Here is a 22626-nt window from a genome sequence, read left to right on the forward strand (position 1 = left end):
GGGAGACAAGGACGGAGGAGTTTGCAGGGAGCTCGACATCGTGAGAAAGGATATTGAGGATACCGTGCGGCAGGAGAGGCGTTGGGCAGGGCAGAGAAGGAAACTTCGGCACGGGCGCAATCGACGATGGCGGAGTGCTAAGAAAGAAAGTCCCATCCTAGAATTACGTAATGGGGACAAGAGGAGAGGACCAGGAATTGAATGATGTACAAGACGTCTTGAATAACGACGCGCGCTGTGCATGTTGCGAGTGGCTCGTTCTGTTCGGCGGTAGCAGTGCGAAGAGAAACTCCCGAAAATGGCGTCATAACTTCCTTCAGCTTTTGACAAAATTGCGCGTCCTTAATTGAGACAGCAGGTCCGGTGTCCATGAGAGCACAGGTTGGAACACCTTCGACAAAGATATCAATAACGTTTGTTGGTGAAATCAGAGGCCTTGTACAGTTCCCAGTGGACGCAGCTCTTGCCTTGGGAACTGCGCTCATTAGTTTTCCGCAGCGGAAGGGCTGGCGTGATGGCGCATATGAGAGATGGAACGGCGGCGCGGAGAAGAGGAGCGGCGAGAGGTGGCAGCCTGGCGGCCGGTGGAGAAGGCAGGAGGCAGTGGGTCCGCTGGCACGTGGGGTGGCTGTGTAACCCCCATACTCAGATGGCGGCAGGACGTCGGGAGGCGAAGAAGGACGACTGCAGCAGTGGCGGGCGACATGGCCGGCGAACCCGCAGGCAAAGGAAATGTGCCCGTTGTCGTGAGTACGCCACGGACAACAGGCCATTGACCCTCCGGCGGCGTCTGGTGCATGTAGGCAGGTTTATTGCCGTGCACAGCGCACCCGCCGGTGGGAGAGTGTACTTCGAGAACTGAGGAGGAAAGCAGCAGGAAAGCGGTATATGTCGCGTGAGAGTTGAGATGCGGATGGGAGGGACAATACAGAGCAGTAACTCCCTTCTCTGCAGTATGTGTTGCATCCGTGGACAATATGCACCGTTCAGTCAGATACGTGGCTGATAATGACAGGGAAACAGTGGGGTGATTGTCTGTGAGCTGGCAGTATGATAACAGAGTGAATGTTTTTAAACGAAGTTGGAGAGAATGTTTGCGAGCTCTGTTTGCCACGCTTTGGTCGATGAGTTCACTTAGTGTGTTAAGTTGGGCAAATTCCTGAGGCACAGGTATGGGTGTTAAATGGGCCAAATACGTTATGACGTGCATAGTGTCATGATTGATTGCTTAATTCAAGGGATTCCCATTGTCTGCAGCTGAGACATTCAAATTATGTCTGATATATTATCAGTGGCTGAAGGATGAGTGCACAGCCTAGTGGGCCATGTGAGCTTGCGCGCCACCAGAGTGCATAGCTATGCAACTAATCAGACCTACAGTAGTTTGAGCAGATTTACGGGTGGCTGTTAGCCATGGGGTGCCAGTCCCAGATTAATGAAGGAGAAGGCCAAGAATACGAACAGTTTCTACCTGAGTAATCGGAGAACTATGTTAAAATATAAAGAGGTTGCTTTCTGTGAGCCAGCTTTACTTCCAATGCAAATGAAACACTTTTTAGTATGTGAGAGGGTCAGACCCAGATGTGGGAGGCAAGATTTCAATACATCCGACGCATGCAGGAGGATGAACTCATGGATAGACGCATTTGGATGACAGCACCACAAGGTTGTATCATTGGCATATGCAAGCGCACTGATGGAAGGGATGGTCTCTAGGGCTCGAACAAGAGGAATAAAAGCTACATTAAATAATGCAGGGGCGAGAAAGGAGCCTTGGGGCACTCTTCTATTGGAAGTGAATTAAGGTACCAAAAGTCTTTCCGTAGACACGCACATGGAAGGTTTGATTTGCTAAAAGGCGTGAATGGAGAGGAGAAACTGGTGAGGAAGACTAAGAGTTCGAAGGGAGGCAAGAATGACAGAGTGAAGGATGTTATCATATGCCTTTGTTATGCCTGTGGCGATCACGTACGGTTTGAACAATACTCTGCGGAGAGTAGTGAAGCACGTCAGCAGCCAAAGTAGCAAGACCGTCGTCAGTTTCATTTTGTGCGCGGAATCTGATTTGGGAATCCGGGTATCAATCATGGGATTACAGCCACCACGACAATCGTACGGCGAGAATGAGCTTGCAGATGGTAGTCGTGAGGGAAATTGGACGAAGGGCCAAGAGAGATACTGGAGACTGACCTGACTTGGGTATTGGAACCACAATGGAATGCTTCTATTCTCCTGGCATGACGCCAGAATGGCACACTTTGCTGAAAGTATATGTGAAGTAGGGCTTGCCAAGCAGTCCTTCTCTTATGGAATAAGAAGTTAGGTATATGCTGTCGTGCCCGGGAGTAGGGGTACCCATGAAACACATAACTTCTATAAAACGTCTTCAAACAACGCCAAACATCTAGCAACATCTAAATCTAGATTGAAACGTTTGAAAGACATCTCAGCAATAGAGGTTTATCCACAACGTTTTAAAAACGCAGTGACAAAAGAGGTTTATTCACAAATGTTTTAAAAATATATGACAAAAGAGGTTTACTCACAAACGTTTTGTAAACTTCTCTAAATACACATTTTCCATGCGTTTTAAAATTTCTGTGACGAGAAGTTTACTTGGGGACGTATGCAGATATGAAATGGCAGGTATGAAACTTTTCAGTGTAAGAGGAGTATAGAAGGCGGCCCCTGCAAAACAAGCATCCTGGTACTTCCAGTTTTAATTGGCAAGCAATTTAGTTTTTTTTTGGACACTTATATAACAAACTATGTTCAGAGACTGATGAAGCGGGTTTTCTTGCCTCATTTTCAATTTTTATTTATGCTGCAAAGGGCAGCTGCCCACCCTTTGCAGTACGACCTATACTGCACATATCTGAGCAAACAAAATCTGCAGCTCTAAAAAAAGCATGAGCACTAAACCTAATGAAATAGCCCAGTAAAAATAAAAAACCAATGGGTTCAGTTGGGCATACCATTCGATTCCAGTTGGAATCAGTTGGACCCAATTGGTCAGCCAGTTAGGTTCATGAACCCAACTGGATAGTCCATTTTGTTTCCCTAGTTCCAGTTGGGCATTTCAATTGGTTGTGCGTTTCCGACTCAATTACCCAACTGGTTTGTGAAGTTCCAATTGATTTCGGCACTCCCAGTTGGATGCGATCGCTCAACTGTAACCATTTGAAACAAATTGGGGTTCCCAGTTGGAATCAAGAAAACCGATTGGAAGCTGATCTCCCAACTGGAAGCTTCAGTTGGTTTCAACTTTGCTATCCAATTGGAAAATCTAAGTGTAAGTCAATGATGTCCTTCATTCTGTATATATTTTTAGCTGGCTATAAAACAGAACACTAGGCTAATTAGGTTCTTGTAAAAGAGATAGTAGCCGCTTAATCTCTTGAATTCTTTTCAGTACTTTCATCACTGCGGGTGTTATTAAATTATCTAGCTTCACTTAATGTTCACCCACCACTGCCTCACGCTAGACGGTACATATAAATGAGTGCAGAAGTGTGCTCTGTGGAAATACGTTAATTGAGAACTTGTGTTGGTATACAGTGTTTGACTCCATGTGTGTAATGCACGTTTGTTGGTGTCTCTTGATTTTCATAATGATGTGTGTTTATAATTTCAGTTCTCTTGTAGAAATGTGGGCAGCAGTCTCACAGCAGTCATAGAAGAAAGGCCAATCAGATCCAGTGCAATTCTAATTTTTTTTTGTTGATCAGTACAAACCATTTGAATCGAATAGGTATGCCAACTTAGTTCAATTTGTGGGCAATTTTCGTCTGGTTGGGTGGCCAATTATTTCTAATTAGAAGCACCAGTTGGGCTCAACTGGACGAGTCCAATGGGTGCCGAGAGCACATTTGGTTTTCGACCCATTGGTTTCAACTGAAAATTTTCCAACTGGACCCATTTTTTTTTTTGGCTGGGATCCCACTGGTTGATTTTAGAGGGTTCTAAATATATAAATAGTGATATTGAGTCTATAAGCCTCATATAAGGAGCCATTTTCAAAAAATAAAAATGTCTAAATATGTTCTTAACGAGTTCTTACGAAGAAGTTTTCTAGATCTTTTTTGGCGGGGCATTGTGGCCGGGCACGGCACACATCCAAACATGGCCTCAAATGTGCTCATCTTTGCCTGCCTGCAGGTTCCGCTACTGAATGGTGCATTTACGTCATCCACTATGTTTGGTGAGCTTGAGTACAAGCCGATCGCCGAGCCTTATCTTCAGCCACCCTCAGTGATGGCAAAGTGCGCTGTCTACAACGAAATCTACCCCAGAAGCATTCACCAATCACCGTCGACCATGGTTCCACTGACTGTCTACATAAGCAAGCATCTGGATCCTACTCAGTTGTGGGCAGGGCACGCATCTGAACGTGGCCTCAAATGTGCTCATCTTTGCCTGTCTGCAGGTAAGACAGAATGCACCTTCGTTTCGAATCAACCATTTGTCTCCTGTTGTGTTGCCGTGCTCGTGCACACTGTTCTTAGCTTTATGTGATTGCTGGTTTGTATGTTGAGTGGAACCCGGGTTCTCTTAACATTGATGAGAAGCTGGAGCAAATTCCCCAAACACTAAAGGAACACATGAAAATGCTTGGTGATGTTAAGCGCGACCAGCGAGCAGTACAAAAGGACGTTGAGGAAAGTGGTACTACTATAAAAAATCTCGAAGACCGTCTAAATAAACTTGAATCTGCACTTTCCACTGTAACCAAGACAAGAAGTAGTCAACGACTTATGAAAAGATATCACTCAGCTTTCCAAAAGGGTTGACGATTTAAAAAATCGCCAGTGGCGTAATAACTTGATCATATTTGGACTGCCCAAAGAAGATGAAACCCCAGATGATCTGTCAAAAGCTGTAAATTAAAAGCTATTCACTGTGGTTGGTGTCAACCCTACCAGTATAGAGCGAGTGCATCGCATAGGAAAAAGAGCAGCATCGCGCCGGCTGGTGATTTTCCGATTATATGACTTCAAAGATAAGATTGCAATTCTGCAAAACTGCAAAAAGCTTAAAAACACGGGCATTTCTGTCAGTAAAGATTTTTCAAAGGGTATGATTTATCGCAGAAAATATCTCTGGGAAAGTGCCAAAAATGACAAGTTGAATAGAGCACGTGTGCGTCTAGTGCACGACAAGTTATATGTCAATGGAAGGCGTACTACTGGGAGAATGATTCTGCGATGCGTGTGGCTTATCGGGCCGCTCATCACAGCTTGAACGATAACACTCCTGGAGCACACGGAGTCGACTTCCTGACTTGTTAACTGTTATAAATTTGAATGTGCGAAGTTTAGAGAATAAGTCTTCACATTTCGAAAGCATCCTTCTTGAGCATGGACCAGACATTGTCATTGTAACTGAAACGTGGATGAACGAGTTTATGGATAATACAGAACTTCTCCCGCCTAATTACACTGCTTGCCGTAAAGACCGGCGGAACCAGAGGTGGAGGTGTTGCCATTTTTTGCAAATCTAGTATTATCTGCATTGAAATACTGTCACCACCAGACCTAGAGTGTGTCTTGTGCAATATGAAAATCGATAATATCTCTTTCACAGTCACTGCGGCGTATAGACCTCCAAGTAGTACTGCAGATTATACAGAGTCACTAAATGATTTCTTGATACCCGTTTGCTAACACAACAAAGAAAATTATAATGGCTGGGGATTTCAATCTGCCTCATATAGACTAGATAAATTACAAGGAGAGTACGGTTGATGTGGCACTATCCCATGCCTTTTTAGATCCCGTATTTTCCCTAAATATGGTTTAGCTTTTCAGCTTGCATACAGGATTTGCGGATTCCAGAAAATCTCTACTTGATCTAGTCTTTCTGAGTCAGTCGGCAACACAATATCATTCACGCTGTGATGTCATGAGTGGTCTTTCCGACCATATGATGGTAATCGTCCGGCTGTCCATCAAGTGGCAGAAACCGCACCTCGCAAAAACTGCGCTAGTCTCTGCTTTTTCTAGAGACGATGTAGGAATACAACTGTCTAGAACAAGGCTTCGACGGTTTCAGTAATTTTGTATCTCTTGAATCAACATCTGTAAATCAAGCTTGAGAATGGTTTAATAAAGTATAATACACAGGTCATAAAATCCTCCATTCCTATGCGCATGAAGAAAGTTTACAAGAGAAACCCGTGGATATCGCGGAGTATTATTCACATGAAGCACCAGTTGAAAAGTATGAGAACAACTTCAAATCCAACCTCAAATGCAACAGAAGAAAGGATTAAAAACCTTTCCCAGGCATTTAAAGCAGAGATTGCAAGAGCAAAATAGCGATTTATGAGTGAATCCTTGTCTACGTTTATTAAAACATCTCCGGGAAAATTCTGGCGGTACCTAACAGAAGTCCCCCATTCCGTTCTTGAAAACCGCTACTTGCACAGTTAGTGATAGTAGTGAAATGGCATGCGTTTTTAACGAATATTTCGAGTCCATATTTACCTGGGATGATGGTACAAAACTGCATCTAGAATCACCCGATATACCGTCTTTACCGGATATAATAATAAGTCAGGACGGAGTTCCTAACCCCTTCTTAATCTTGACACGATAAAATCCGTAGGACCGGATGAAATTCTATATACCTTCCTAAAATGGTACTCAGAATGGGGTTCTTACTATCTTGTAGAAATAGTTGTCTCTTCTATCTGGTGAAGTCCCTGGCGACTGGAAGTATGCCAAAGTAATACCAATAAATAAGCAAAGAGCAAAACATGATGTAGCAAACTATAGTACCGACCAATATATTTGACGAGTACGTGTTAGAAAACATTGGACACATTTTGACTGAACACTTGGCGGCATTTGCTGAAGCAAATGGGGTTCTGGGAAGCCACCAGCGTGGTTTCCGACACGGATATTCCACTATTATTATATTAAGTGAAGTTGTACATGACATTGCCAAATGTATTGACAAAAGAGGGCAAACAGATACCATCTTTATCGATTTTAGGAGAGCGTTTTATAGAATATCCCACCAAAAGCTACTATTGAAATTTCACAGCTTATTGCAGAATATTATTGTAATAAAATGGATTGAGGCATCCCTATTGCATAGACAGCAGTTTGTTTCTCTTGACAATGTTGCACGTTCAAATTAAAAGGTATGATGTTTCACAAAGCTCTGTGATAGGTCCTTTGCTTTTTTCTTTGTAGGTTAGCGATATGAGCACCAGCTTTTTGCCAGAGGTAACGAATAAACATTACGCAGATGATACTATCATTTATTGTAATATAAAATATTGTGATGATCACAAGAGACTGAATGACCATCTGGATATAATCAATACCTGGTGCCAGCAGTGGCAAATGGACATGAACACAGAGAAGACCGTTTGTATGCATATGATGCGTAAAAACAACCCCTTGTATTTTCTTATAAAATTCGTGATGTGTCCCTGAGTTCAGGTACTTCGGCTTGTGTCTCAGACATGATCTAAATTGGTCATCGCATGTAATCAAGTTTGTGATAAGGCGATCAGAAAGCTTCGGGCACTACAGAAGAAGCTTACTGACGCCACGCCAGATGTCAAGTTGCTAGCACTGGCACCTAGCCGCTAAAAATTGAATGCATCTCTGTGTTTTTCTCTGACAGTCTTGCTTACACAGTCATGAGTGAGCTTTTCGTAACTCTGGCGGTCATGACTATCGATGCACCATTTACTTTGTTCCCTTCTGCTTTTGATCGCACAACTAGTGCAATGTTCTGATTGCCGTGCTGTTTGTTTTTGTGAGGTGGCCATAGAAGTCCTGGTACATATGTGCCGAGCAACAGTCGTAACTGTCATTGGAAGCTCTTCTGTCTGTTCTGGGGCCCAATTGAGGCAATGCATGCGGCGGTACAGTAAAACCTCGTTAATTCGAACTCGAGGGGGACCGGAACATTGTTCGAATTAAGAGGAGTTTGAATTAACGAAGCGGGCGCTAAAAAAAGCGGCCATCACGCCCGGCAGCACGGGCCGAAGCTAAAACAGGCATATCTGAGATCGTTATCTCTTACTACGCGCTACTACACATTTGCGGCGGGCGATTGCGCGAATTAAAATCATAGAGCCCGAATGTCGAAGGAAATAAAGTTAATTTGTTTATGCGGTTGGAGCTAACATCAAAATGCATTCGCGTAAGCAGCAAGCTTAATGATTAAATATGACACTATGCTTCAAAAACATTTTTATTAACAGCAGATTGGCAAAGCATATTAAAGAGAAAAATAATCGGTGATGCGCATTTGTTTTCGTTTTCTTTGCCATGACTCGACAAGCATCGTCTGCAACTTGCCCAACAGCTCCAACGCAGCGTCCGAATTATCATCGGCGGAGAAGTAGCGCACAGCCAGATCGAGTGCTGACGCTGTTTCACATGCACTCGGGGGTGGCAATGGATCGTCGCCTCCGTCGGACTCGTCGTCGCTGTCAGCTGTGCTCGCCGCGCCCGAGTTGTGCGGCATCTGGTCACCGCAGGCCGCTTCAATAATCTCGGCATCGCTTAACGGCCCCGATGTCTCCACGCCGCTGTCAACGTCTACGAAGCTCTGGAAGTCAACACCCTCCGATAAAGCAGCGTAGGCAGGGTGCAGCGCGACGGAGTCATCACACTGAGCATCCAGCTCTGCCGTGCTGCAGGCTTCTGGGCCTTCAATGAAGCCGCACTTTCGGTAACAGTTTGCGACTGTGTCCGCCTTGACAGCATTCCACGATGTTGCCAGCATGTGGCAGGCTCCGAGGAGATTGACGTCGTACTATTTGCCGCTGTCCATACACACAAGAATCCGCTCTAGGAGGTGGCGCCTGTAGAGTGTTTTGAGGTTTTTAATAACCCCAAGGTCCATAGGCTGCAGCACAGCCGTAATGTTTTTCGGCAGAAATGCCAGACGGATCACCTTCAGTCCGCTGATGTCGCAATGGGCTGAACAGTTGTCGACGAACAACAGAACATTCCTGTTCTGTGCCGCGAACTTCCTGTCGAGTGTGCGCAGCCAATCCGTGAAAATTGCTCGCGTCATCCACGACTTTCTGTTTTAAAGTATAATCAACAGGGAGAGTTTTTACCCCTTTAAAGCAGCGAGGCTTCGCTGCTTTGCCTATAACTAGCAAGCGGCACCGTTCCGTGCCAGTCGCGTTTGCGCACACCAACACCGTCACTCTTTCCTTGCTTCTCTTCCCGCCTGAACACGTGTCGCCTTTGTAACTGACAGTCTTGTTCGGCAGCAACTTAAAATAAAGCGCGGTTTCATCTGCATTGAACACATCGCTGAGCGAGTAATCGGCAAGGTAGTCCTTTAGTTGACCTGAGATCCAATTTTGACACGTTTCTTCATCGACTGCGGCTGCCTCTCCACAAACGCTTTTAAACGTAAGTCCGTGACGGGCCTTGAAACGCGACAACCAGCCTTCCGACGCGCTGAAGTCACTTATGCCCATCTGGCTGGCGAAGTCCACTGCCTTTGCGGCAATTATTGGTCCACTTAGCGGAATGTTCCTGCTGCGAACGTCCTTAATCTATGCCATTACAGCATCCTCCATCTCTGGATGAGCCGATGTTCTTAGTCGTTTCCGCGAGGGCTCCATCTCCTTTTGATACGCATTGAAGATCGAGTCCTTGTTCTTGAGGTATGTGGACAGCGTGCTTTTCTTGACTGCAAACTTCTCTGCGATCGCTGTCTTTGTTAGGAGACCACGTTCGACCTCCTGTAATATCTCCACCTTCGTCTTAAATCCTTTGCGGAGTACTTTCCTCGGTTTGCCATGATTGCCACAGTCGATGAGACGTCACCAGCGAGATACCAAACAAACGAGGAATATCACGCAACACAAACTTCGCTAGACACCGCGGCAACAAAGATTAGGCGCAAGAGGGGCCGGGTGCTGCGTGCAGGATGAAGGAAAGGAAAGAGTCTTCGCTTTCCGAGCTGCACAATAAAAGGGTACCGGAAGTCACGCGTTCTCGCAAGGGCTACTGGGAGAGTTTAGCCGACGGCACAGCCAATAGAACGCTGGGCGCAGCGGCGTCGTCTGCTGCATGGGCAGGCGCGCTGGGACGGCGCCCAAGTAGAGGGAAGCAGGGGAACGGAGAGGGGGGGCCCGCTTGATTGAGACGTTTATTTCCATCAGAAAAAAAGCGCGGCTTCAAAAAAATGTGACGTAACCGCCTCTCCCGAGTACTTCCTTCCTCCATGGTCGCGTGCGTCTCCAATGGTCACGACCGCCTCGGCGCAGCGGAAACCTGCAACGGCTTGCGCCGGAGCCACCGTGGCCGGAGCATAGGCGGCGCCCGCGGTAGGGTGGCTACCCGCGTGACCGCGCGTCAGCCAAAAATAGACAAGCCAATGCTTCGACACTCCGGCAGCGAAAACCTGCTACGGCATGCACCGGAGGGTTGGTTCGGGCAACGAAATTCGTCTCACCTCGTGCGTGCTGGCTTATTTTTTTTCTCATCATTCTGCATTTTTTCAAATTTTCATCGCATTGTATTTGCTACGAGGTGACTTCTATATGCGTGGAGCAATGCCAGCCATCGGTGCCTAGTTCGAATTAACCGACGTGGATACCGGCATATTCGAATTATCAGGAGTTTTGACCCATTGAAATACACAGGGCTTTGCCGGGACCCGGCCGTCAGTTCGAATTACCCGGAAGTTCGAATTAAGCGATGTCGAATTAACGAGGTTTTACTGTACTAGTAGCCAGCAATGCATGCGGCGGTACTAGTAGCCAGCTGATCAATTTCTACAAGAGACTGATTGTACATAAAGTTACAATTTGGTTATCTATAGTTTGTTGAAGGAAAGAGCCTAACATATCAACATTGATGTTTCAGCAAAGAAACCACCGCACTCTGCTGTAGCAATGAGTAACGATTAAGTGTTTTAATAGCCGGAGTCATGCCAGAATAAATCCTTGATACCTTTCTATTGGAGTATTTATTTTTCCTTCTACATGCCCTCGAAGCATCTATGGTAATATTGTTAAATGCACGAGGCATATAAACATTGCTGATTGGGGCCTTGGAGTTTTCTTTTCATTTGGACTGCTTTGCTCTGTTTCGTTTTGCAGGTATCCTAACTGATGTTGAAAACACGAGGAGTGCGAATTGCCAGCATGATCTTAAGGGACTCACTGGTTGATGCTCGTATCCTGTAAAACAGTCTATCCTTTGATCTGAATATGTGTTGAGCATAGTCCAGTGTAGTAGTAGTAGTAATAATAATTTATTTGGCCATATTATACAATATACAATATGCCCTCGAGGCGAGGCTAAAGGAGAAAGACGAAGCATGCCTCCTGACGAGGCCTACACCCCAAATGATACATCTAAAACAACAGTGGCCTCATGGACAACAGAAAAACACTTTCACAATAATAAACAAAATTTATCACATTTGAAATGGTGAACAATGATAAACAATGGAAAACATGCTGAACAACAATTAGCAGTAAATGAAAACACTTTCATGATATGACAGAGTTAGTTGAAATTTATACAGGAGGGAAAAGAATCCAGTTTTTTCTTAAACACAGATACACTATGATTTTTTACAGCAACTTCCAGAAGAGACTGATAGTACATAATGTTAGTTTTTTTATCTATAGTTTGTTTTCCATAGTTTGTTCCAGGTCTTGAATTGGATGGGGCAACCGCACGTAAACCATACGTAACGTCTCTTGAATTGTAAGCCTTTTGGAAAGAACTGAAATTATGCTTAACTTTATAAAAGTGTGAGCAGCCAAACTGAAATTGTAGGAATAAAGAAAATTTTTAACATGAAATGTTTCGAAAAGATTTGCTTCGACAGCTGGGCTTGAAAATAATGAACGTAGAGCTCTTTCCAGAAGTGAAAACAAATTATACGAATAGTTTTTTTTGGAATTACCCCACACCAGGTACGAGGCCAAAATATAATTGTTTTTTAACCTGTTGCGGGAACAGACGCTTATATGATAGGTAACACAAACAGACCTGGCCATTTTCAGTCTAATGCAGTTTACATGATCTGCCCACCCCACATCACTAAAAATATACACCTTAAAACCGGCAACTATGGACTTTCTCGATGTTCAAGTCATAAGCTAATGTGATGTGATGATGTAATGGTTTGTTTTTTTGGATGGAAGAGCATAAAATTTGTTTTACTGACGTTTAAATGAAGTCGGTTAACAGAGATCCAAACCACGAACTCGTTAAGCCGGGCATTAGATTGCTGTTTCAGTACTTCAAGACGAGTCAGAAAAAAGGCATTAGTATCGTCGCCATGCAACGTAATATTAGGAGTTTAATATAATGTTGACAATGTCATTGATGTAAAAAATATATAAAAGGGGTCCCAAAATTGAACCCTGAGGGACACCTAAATTTAATCTACCAAAACTGGATTTTACACCGTCAGTCTGAGTATACTGGATCAGGTATCCTACTTTCCAAAAGTGCATTTCCAACTCGGAGGATCCCATAAGTTTCGAATTTGTAAAGTAGTGTTGAATGCTTCACAGATTCAAAGGCTTTGCACAAATAAAAAAAAAATGCTAACAAAAAAAAAGCCTATTTTCTGAATTATTAATTTCAGATATTTAATATCTAACAGTGCTGATTGGGTTGATTTACCAGCCTGAAAGCCAACTTTTGGGGGCAGATTAGATGTTCAACTTGTAATAAGTTATTTAGTGGCCTGAAAAGTACACGTTCGGCTAATTTTGAAAACAGAGGCAATACCGAATTAGGACGACAATTGTTCAGGTTATTTTTGTCGCCCCCTTTGAATAGCGCGGCAGCATGCGCAGCTTTTAATTTGCTGGGGAATACACCAGAGAGCAGCATTCTATTACAAATATGAGTAAGGAGTGCAGTGATAATATTAACAGCACATTTGATGGAAAAAACGGCAACCTCGTCAACTCCATTGAGCACGTGTTTCAAAATGCGTTAATGATAGAAACGTCTTCTCAAATAGGGTACAAAAATATAGAATCAGTATAAGCAGGAGGGCAAGTAAGAATCTGCAGTCTGAGCTAAGCGACAGTTAAGAGCAGATTGGTATGCTCCGGGAGCTAAAAAGTGTTTGTTGAGTATATTAGCAAGTGAGTCTCTGGCATAATTCACCCCCTTGATTGATTCTTAGCTCAGAAGGAAAATCATTTTCCCTGTTCCCTATGATGATGTTAATATCTTGACGAAGTAATATTGGGTTGTGTAACACAAAGCCTTATTAATATATAAATTTTTACCGAGAATTTTTATATCCATGCATGCTCCCTCTTTCATGTATTCTTTTGCTGGGAACCATGGTCAACGATATTTTTTAGCCTGATTACTGTGTGAGATTGCCTTTTTTAATTACAGGTAACTGCGCACACTATAAAATGAGCTATGAGCTTTAACATGTGTGGTTCCGCCTTTCACTGAAAGTACCCTGCCTTTCATGGTGCAGGCGTGGTGTTCCCATCGTCACAGTGCTTCCTGGGGAAAATACAAAAAGTAGGTGCACCAGTCCGCCCACTGCAGTCGGAGCTTCATTAAGATAGACCCCGTAGAGCCGCACCTACTCACCCAAACGGATGACCATCACTTCCAGTGTGACCACTGTGGAAAGAGCTTTGCACGAAAATATGACTTCATGAGACATATGCGCACCCACACTGGTGAGCGTCCGTACAAGTGCCAGCTTTGCCCCATGGCTTTGGCACTGAATGCAACCCTTGCAAGGCGTGTGCGAGCCCGCAAGAAAGAAAAACCATATCAATACCAGTTCTCTACAAAGGCGTTCAAAGAAAATCACCTTTTAGAATGCCGTGAGCTGAATACACACTCTGGAAAAACTCAGCTCTGTAAAGGTTTGTTGCCTTTTACTGAAATTGGATACGAAAGCCATTGCTAGCTAACAATATATTAGCGTTATTAGCTAAAAGTATGCAAATTTGCATGCCTTCAAAGTAAACTGGCACTGGGCAATTTTTCATGTCCTTTCTCTATCCATAAGAAGTGTGATCATACTGAGCTGCTGCTGTAATTGACTGGGACTGGCATGGTATGTGCATGTGAAATCTTTCATTGGAACATGGTATTTTGCTACAAGATTAAAGTTTGGCTGTATAATTTAGTAACAGCTCGTTAATTCAAACTTCTTTGGACCAGGAAAAATGTTTGAATTATTCAACCACTTCGAAAAAGACTGACGCGCACTGCTTGTATACCGGCAAGTTTACTTGGTGAAAGATTGGGCAAAAGTCGCCAGCTTGTGAGATGAAAACAGTGCAACAGTGATGATTTTTAACATTTCCATCAACTCATTTTTGCACGTGCTTTGTCGGGGTGGGGCATCAAAGCAGAATGTTTCCAAATGGGAAGCGCCTCCCCGAGAGAGGTGTGCGGGCAACTTTACGGGATGCAGTTAGGTTTTAACAGGGCTATTTTGTCAACCGCTTGCCGTGCCGGTCATTCCTACATGCAGCCTCCTTTCGGAGCCCATTCTAACTAACCAATGCGAAATTCGTAGCGTCTGAATTAGTGGGCATCCGATGCCACAGTCTTGCATAGGGATCGGTTCGGACCATGCCAGCAATTCAAAGTATTCAGAGTTCGAAATTAAGGAGGGTTTAATTAACAACAACAAGCTTTTACTCTGTGCATTACTGATATTATTTCTTGGCCTTCTATCAGCAGAAGCATAAGCAGGTGAAAGAAAAATCGTGTTTTACAGTGTAATTTGTGTTTTATACTATCATGAATACCTAACGCTTCCTGTCTTATGGGGAAACAAGGAGACAAAGCCCAACCTCCAAATGATATATATTTCTTGCTTCTACTGCTCGGTTTTAAGGGTGTTCTTGTTGTTTAAATTTTAGAAAAAAGAAAGAAAACTCCGCCACACCAATCTTGTGCGTTATCACTTGTCAAATGCCGTATTTACACGATTGTAAGTCGACCCCCCATGTCACATTTCAGAAAAAATAAAACCTTGGAGGTCCTTTAAGCTTGGCCTTTAATAAAAATTGGTGGTTGTTTAGCTCTGGTTAAACCTGGAGTGACGCGATAGCTACAGCTGGCTGGGTGGAACTTGCTCAGTTGAATTCCAAAGTCAGCCTTTCGCCGCTCCGTTTTGCTGGGTGTTCCTTCTTCATCTTCGTCCCACTTGACGCAGCGCATGCGCAAAGCTGTGGCAGTTCGGTTGCACCGGTGCGCCGTTGGTCAAGTGGCTGTCACGTGACCAACCAGGTGAGGAACCACGTGATCAGCCATGGCGCCGCGCCGCCGGCAGCTGCTTCGCACCACGTGACTAACCACGCGACAGCGTGGCAGCGCAGCCATGGGGTGGCGGCGCCGCCACGCTGAAGGCTCTAAATGCTACTCTAATGTAGCTATCGCTACAATAGAATGCAATAGCATTATCCGCTATCCGCTGCTGCGTGCCGGCATGCCTTTGGGCACATTCAAAAATGAAAATGTTTCAGTCACTGGACGACTCCTCCACACTTGCGCAACCATCCAACTAGCTCTGCCATCATGATCGTTATTTAGAGAATTCCCGCACTTCGCAAGCAGCCACATCACGACATTGCGCAGAACAGCTGAAAATTTTGCCTCGCCGCAGCTGCCTTACCTGTACAGTCGAGCCCACATATAACGGCCCCACTTAACACGAATTTTCGCTTATAACGAACGAGACCTGCGCGACCGTCAAAATATTCATTGCTTCAATGGCACACAATCACACGTATAATGAACGTCATTAAGCCCTGCTGATTGGTTACAGCGAACGGACGGCGTAAAACCGGCACCGCGATGCGATATAACCTGCCTCAGACCCCTTTGTGCGTCCGGCGCGCGGCATGTTTTCCCCAGACTCAACGCAGGCCAACTGCGCGCCCTGTTTCGCGCCGCTCACGGGCGAGCTACGCTTCACCGCTGCGTGCCTTCCACATCGCCCTCCCGCTTCTCCTCGCAACTGCGCTCCCCTCTCCTCATCTCTTGCAAATCCGTGCGTGGCGTCCGCGATCATCCGCGCCGCCGCCGGTGCCGATCGCGGAGGCCACCCTCCGTGAAGCAGGCCTTCCGTGGGATCCAAGAGGTGGCTGCACTGACGCTCACGAACGCCTCTCATTGGTCTCTCCGCTGGCGCTGTGCGTCTGTATCTTTAGCTTGATTGGCTTAATTGCCGCCTGTGTACGTCGGTTGCACGTCTACTCATAGCGCGCTTTTGTCACTCTTGTTGCGGTGTAGACGTTTCGTTGGCTTCGTTCAAATCTCGGGCCCTGGTCGTAATTCGGGATGGCGGACGGGAACACCGGACCCATTTCCATTGTATTCAGCGGTAGAGATGATGAAAGCGGCCTGGGCAGAGGTGACGGCCACTGGTGAGCGAACTTGTTCCGCAAGGCCGGCTTTGTCGACAGTGTCTGATGTTGAGCCTGATGCTTCGGAAGATGACCAGCGCATCGCCGACGCCGACATGAGGGGTCATGAAATTGGACGGAATGATTTTATTTCTGTCTATGACGAAGCCGACGCCGCGGAACCGTGCACGGACAAAGGCATCGTTTCTGAAGTGCGGGACGAGAGTGACGCGGAGGAATCAGATGAGGATGAAACCGGAGCCAGCACCCATAAGCGCGCCTGTAGCAGTGAGCTACATAGAGAGCCTCAGACAAGTTGTCTGAGGCTCTCTATGTAGCTCGTCTATGCCGATGACGTCGGCGATAGCACGCTTCTGCTTTAAATAAACGGGAAACCTCCCTCATCGGATCTGCGCTGCAGAAACATACGCCCATCACGAACTTTTTCAGAAAGAAAAAAAAATTGTTTTGACAAGCAGCTGTCTTTAAAGCTGTGGTCCACTTAGTACAAACTTCGGGATATAACGAACGGACGTCGCGTGACGCTCATATCCGTTATAACCGGGCTCGACTGTATTACCCGTTGCAAACGTTGAACTTCCACCCCGGCGCACAGTTGTTCGTTTCTTCAGCGTGAAGAACGACAGCAGTCTTGAATGTAGAAGTGAACGAGCGCCGGTCGGAGCACAATTGACAACTGACGAAGCACTATAATAAAAACTTGTGAAACATGACTGGGAGTAGTCAATTGCGTCAAAGGGAAAGAGAAACTACGCGTGAGCGGCGTCGGCTCTTCCATAGGCTACCGACACTCCCAAGCACCGCTGCCATTCCGAGTAGTGGTGCCGCCATGATTGGAACAGCAGCCCTTCCATCAACTATGATGCTCCCTTGAGCGCTGAGTGCGCAGTTAAAAGTGAAAAAACAAACAAACCTGGAGGATGTTTGTTAAGAGTAGAACACGAATGAGTTATTGGGCCGCCGCCGCTTCTCAGCAGCCGCGATCTGCAACCACATGTGAGGAGTGGATCTGGCGGGGGAGGGGGGTGCCGATTTCCTATGTACCAACAAGCGCCATAATCCGCCGCGCGCGGGGCGGGGATGCCGGTTCTGCGCGTTGACATAGCAGCTGCTCAAGGCCAGGACTAAGGGCGATGCGACACAGCCGCACAGTAAAAATGCTACCATGCTGTAGCATGCCTGATATATCGTTTATGTCGCCTTTATTTATGGTGTCATCCTTTGGTTTCGATTGTAAGCTGACTTATAATCGTGTAAATACGGTAGTCCTCTCTTGAATGTGGTGGCAATTCTTGTTAGACATTGTATCCTCAGCAAAGTCAGTCTTGTCAAATATTATTGAAGTTAGGTGACAGAGTTTTGCGTTGCTGTCACAAGAGCCCTTCTTGTCTTATTCCATTTGTCCTTACTGGCTTTGACATTCCAGAATTTTCGCTGTAAGCCCTCACACATGGTGGGCTTATCGAAACTTGGTGAACTTGATTTGGTGATTAGATTTGTCGGGTGACCATTTAAATAAAAATTATCGAAATTTTAAGCAGCTTGTGAAGATAAAGGTTTCAAAATCAGAATACAGTAGAATCTCGTTACAACGAACTTCACGGGACCGCCGAATTTAAATCGTTATTTTGAAATATCGTAGTACTGAAAAACCACTATTTTCATGTCAGTAATGCATCACAAAAACTAAAAGTACGTAGTACCTTTGCAGCAGATTTACGTGTTGGTAAGTAAATAATAAACGACAACGCTGGGCACAGTTTAACTACAATTTATTGCTTGAAGAAGTCTGTTATCTTCTTCTGGCGAGTAGACAACAAGCGCTGCAGGACGAACGCCTCCACATCCTCGACCTTCCTGTGCACGTCATCGGGGACATCTTTGCAGTGCCCGAGGAATGATCGGGTGTTCTCTAGAAAGACTAGGACATCCGAGCCGGAAACAATCTCTTCCTTTTCGTGCGCTGATCCAGTGTCGGCATCGTCTTCGTCGCTACTACATTCTTCTTGCTCACGCACTTGATTCACGATGTCTTCGGTGGTGAGCTCCGCGGATGTAGCCGCCGCGCTGTCCACATAATTCGAAAAAAAATTCGAAATAATTCGAAAGTCGCTGTCCGCATAAGTCGCTGTCCACGGTAGTTGCCCAGCCGCAGACGTTTTCTTGAGGGAGCCAGCTGCGACTCTCGATTTAGTTTTATTATCTTGTCCCGATCTTTGAGCATCGTTGCCATTTGTAATGTCAAGCTCCCTGCACAAGTCCGCTTGCTTTTTTCCAGCAGCTGCGACAGAATGTCCGCTTTTTCTTTAAGCGAAAACTGCCGTCTCTTCATTTTAACGCGGGGGCCAGGAGAACTCATTGTCAGCAAAGCTAATGCACAACACAATCACAGCGCCGATAGCTTTGCAGATCCTAACGTTCGCTGTCGACGTGGTGACACTGCACTGAATAGGCTTAAGACTACTGCGCAGTGTGAGACCACATGCTGGATGGATGATAATAACCTTACCCTTTGTATCGGGCGGCAGCTTGCGCCGCCTAGCCTATATTCATTCAACGCGACACTCGCGTGATGGCGATACCGCTGGGGCTGTATCCGTTGCAACGAGTTCCCCAGCTCATAGCTGATGCTTCGGATGATGACAGGCGTCAGCTTCAGGGATTTGGTACGGAACTTCGACCGAACTTCGTAATAACGAAGCGTCTTGCGACGAATGCAAGATTAAATTACATACGTTATTCTGAAATATTCGGTAACTTGAAATTCGTAGTACTGAAAGTTTTTTTACATTGAAAGTATAGGCATTTTGGCGGGGATTTAAAAAAATTCGTAAACCTGAAAATTTCGTTAATCTGATGTTCGTAGTAACGAGATTTTACTGTATGAACAAAACATTTTCTCCTGTGCATTTAGAAATTCATAAGTGTGCTATGAGCTCCATTACTTCAGCTGATTTTTTCATGTCGCGGGTTAACCAGTGTTTAACTGCATTGTACTTCAGCATTTTTTTTCAGTTGTAACTGTGTGTTGTAAATTATGTGATTTGTATATAAAATATAAATCAGTCAAATTTTTATTCATCCTTGCGAAGTACAAGAATGGAGTAACCCTAAAGAGCTGAAGCTATTGATAGCTTTGTCAGGCAACTACATGTACACGATGACAGTGGAAACACTTTATAGACATATAAACTTGTGTCATGTGGCATAGAAGGTCAATTAGATACCGATGGGTTTAGTGTTGAGGAATGCATATTATTTCTTGATTTGCAAAGAAGGAGTGGTTTAAAAATACTGCGGCTGGAGACGACGCTAATTCACTCCCATTTTCTGTTATAAGTTCCCTCACATTGTGAGCAGTGCTGGATTCGAAACACTTAACGCCTTTATTCGAGTTTCCACATCAAAAGAAGCCTGGGAGTTCATTGACCGGCTGAAACTTCGCTGCGTTTACAAACACTCTAGTGGGCGGCGGTGGAGGCCGGTGGTTTCGTCTGTGCCGTCGTGTATTACGATACCCGGTTTGCTTTCATTCGCCTATCATGCCGTTTGAGAACTTTTCATGTAGAGCTGTCCAGGCTGTCCAGTTTGAACGACTGCATCAGTGAGCAATTATAGCACTCGCGGCAGCATATGGGACACCACTAGAAGATCAGGGTTTGTCCTGCTTCACAACAATATCGCGGTTTTTAAAAAAATTAGTTGCGTTCGGATTAGCATTGCACACTTTGTCAGTCGTTTTCAAAGCAGTCGCCAACTGTTAACGAACGGCTGCCACCGTGAGTAGACTGCGAAACAAAAAAATTGTTTGGAAGTTTTGTTACCCAGCACATTCTTGCCCAGCGCTCCCAGCCGAAGGTGACACATGCCCCCCGTATCACGGTGCTTTAAATATTTAAATATATATGTGTATACAAGGTGCACTCGGCTTTTCTTTACGAAGAGACGACATCATAAGTGCACTGTGAAATCATAAAACTGCTTTGAAAACTTTTTTTGGCATGTATTCCTATAGGGTGCTGTTATGGTCCGGATGCACTCCTGCCTAAGTGTATTAAGGAGCGGACTCCCTTGACCGGGGTGACCACAGCGGTGGCAGCGACAGAGGCAGAGTCAAGTGGCCTGTCCGCCCTCACGTCGCTGAACAAAGTTTTGCTGGTAAAAGGTTGTGCTGGGGATGTTAATTGAAAGACGGCTGCGACCTCGACAGAGGTCCCGTGTTTCGGACAACACGCTGGGGAGAACAAGGACGTTCATTCACCTGCTGGGAATCAGGGTGCCATTCCTTTCCCACGCAGGCACCCACCGGACTGCACTCGTCACGTCGACGCGACAGTGTTTGAGGATTGCCCTTTCCAAAGACCGAGCTGTGAGAGAGTATCAGCGCTGCTCCTTGCCGTGGGTGTTACCACATTGGGTGTTTTCAATTATCATCCGCCTCGGGCTGCCGACTGGCTGACTGTGGGTTGCAAGAACATGGAGCCAGGTGCTCAACTTTCTCGGGCTGCCCCAGGTACTTCCGGTGGCTGCCCAGAACGCGTTCGTTTTTCTTTTTTTTTGTTATTGTGGCAGTGCACCTACCAGCTGGCTGAGTAGTTTCGGGCTCCCACCGGGCAGCCAGACTCGCCAGGACAATTTTGTGCTGGCAGTGATGAAGCAAATAGCAGACACGGAGAAGTGGTATAGTAGCACAAAGTAGTTGTGGCCATTTTTGTCTGGACTAGAGATACCACTGTTCTTCGTGCAATGTTTTGTGCAATGCGGGCGCTAGTGCCATACAAGCTCCCGGTCGAAGCGCCGGTGGAGGTGATGTCGGTGTTGTTGGCGTTGGGGGCACCACCCGGATGGGTGGCAACAGCGCTGGAGACACCTCTGGCCGTAGCAGGCGGTAGCATCCTCCGTTGACTCCCCGGAACAGGCTCAGGCACGGCAGGAAGTCCACGATGCGAAGCCGTAGAACGCGAGCTCACCGGAGCACTAGCCGGCGTCGCTCCTTTCAAGCCAATGTGTCCCTGACCAGCCGGAGCCTCCGCTTCTCTGCTGTTCCCCCCCGTGCCTCGCTCTCACTCACCCTTTTATAGCATTGTCGTTGTCGTCTTCTTCTCTTCTCCAATCATCTCTCTCCACCTCAACGAATGCTTCTTCATCTTCCTTATTCTTCAGTTAATCTACGTCGTCGTCTTCACACGTCTCCTGCATAATTTTATTATTGACTCCTTATTATATGTGACAAGCTTTGATGCCTCTTAGTGTTTCAACACAGTATAAGTTTAGATAGCTAATTTTGTTTAATGTTTGGATTGGTCAGAGGAGTAGTGCAGCACCCTATAGGTAACATTTTAAAAGTTTTACCCTACTACAGTGCACATAAATTGCACACGCCTTCAAGGAAGGGTTTCATCCCCATTAACAATTTTTGTATTGCTTTAAGGCTGGAAAACTGTAATAAGTGATTGTGCAGTTGCCTTCATTTCATCATGTCTTCTATGTTTTGTAATTCATACTTTTGAGTAGCTGTCTAAAACTGTGCTGTTGAGGATAGTAATTAATTGTCTCAAAGGGTGCTGTAAGGTTTCATGCTATACCTTGAGGAAGCTTTGAGGGTATGCTTTTCGGAGATGTTGGATGATAGTTAAAAGAGCTTGAATGGTTACTTTGTTCAAAGATTACTATTGTCCTTGCTTTTTTCTCGCTTGTGAGTCGTGAGGCACGGAAGAACTGCGATCAAATCGCCGCTTCCTCATTTTAATTCACTATAATGCTAAACCCAGCCTACCTCAAGTGACGGAACGACAACAAATGCAGAAGCAGCGATTATATTGCAGTTCTGTCATGCTGAACATGGCCTATATACTCACGCTGACGTCACAGTCATCGTTCAGCTGTTCAAACTGAAGAAGCAGGATGGCACAATTCGACTATAAATTATTTGCTGGTCATAGCCAAATAACACGTGGTGATTCAAGCATATTAGTGTCTTGTGCATCATTTTAGAGAAGAAAACCTGCCATCAATATTAGGCGTTTCTACTTTTTTGCTATCTAACTTGTCTCGCTTTGTAATTTGCCTTGCAGTTCTTATTCTAATCAACTTTATTGCTCTGTTTCATTTTGCAGGCATCAAAATGAATATTGGCGACCAATGATTACACAAGCTGCACGAAGGACCGTCTTCCAAAACCAATTCAGCATTTACAGGCTGAACTGCTTGATAGTCATGATGTAAAATAGCATAGCCAG

Source organism: Amblyomma americanum, chromosome 11 (assembly GCF_052857255.1).
Source record: "Amblyomma americanum isolate KBUSLIRL-KWMA chromosome 11, ASM5285725v1, whole genome shotgun sequence".
Taxonomy (NCBI): Eukaryota; Metazoa; Arthropoda; class Arachnida; order Ixodida; family Ixodidae; genus Amblyomma; species Amblyomma americanum.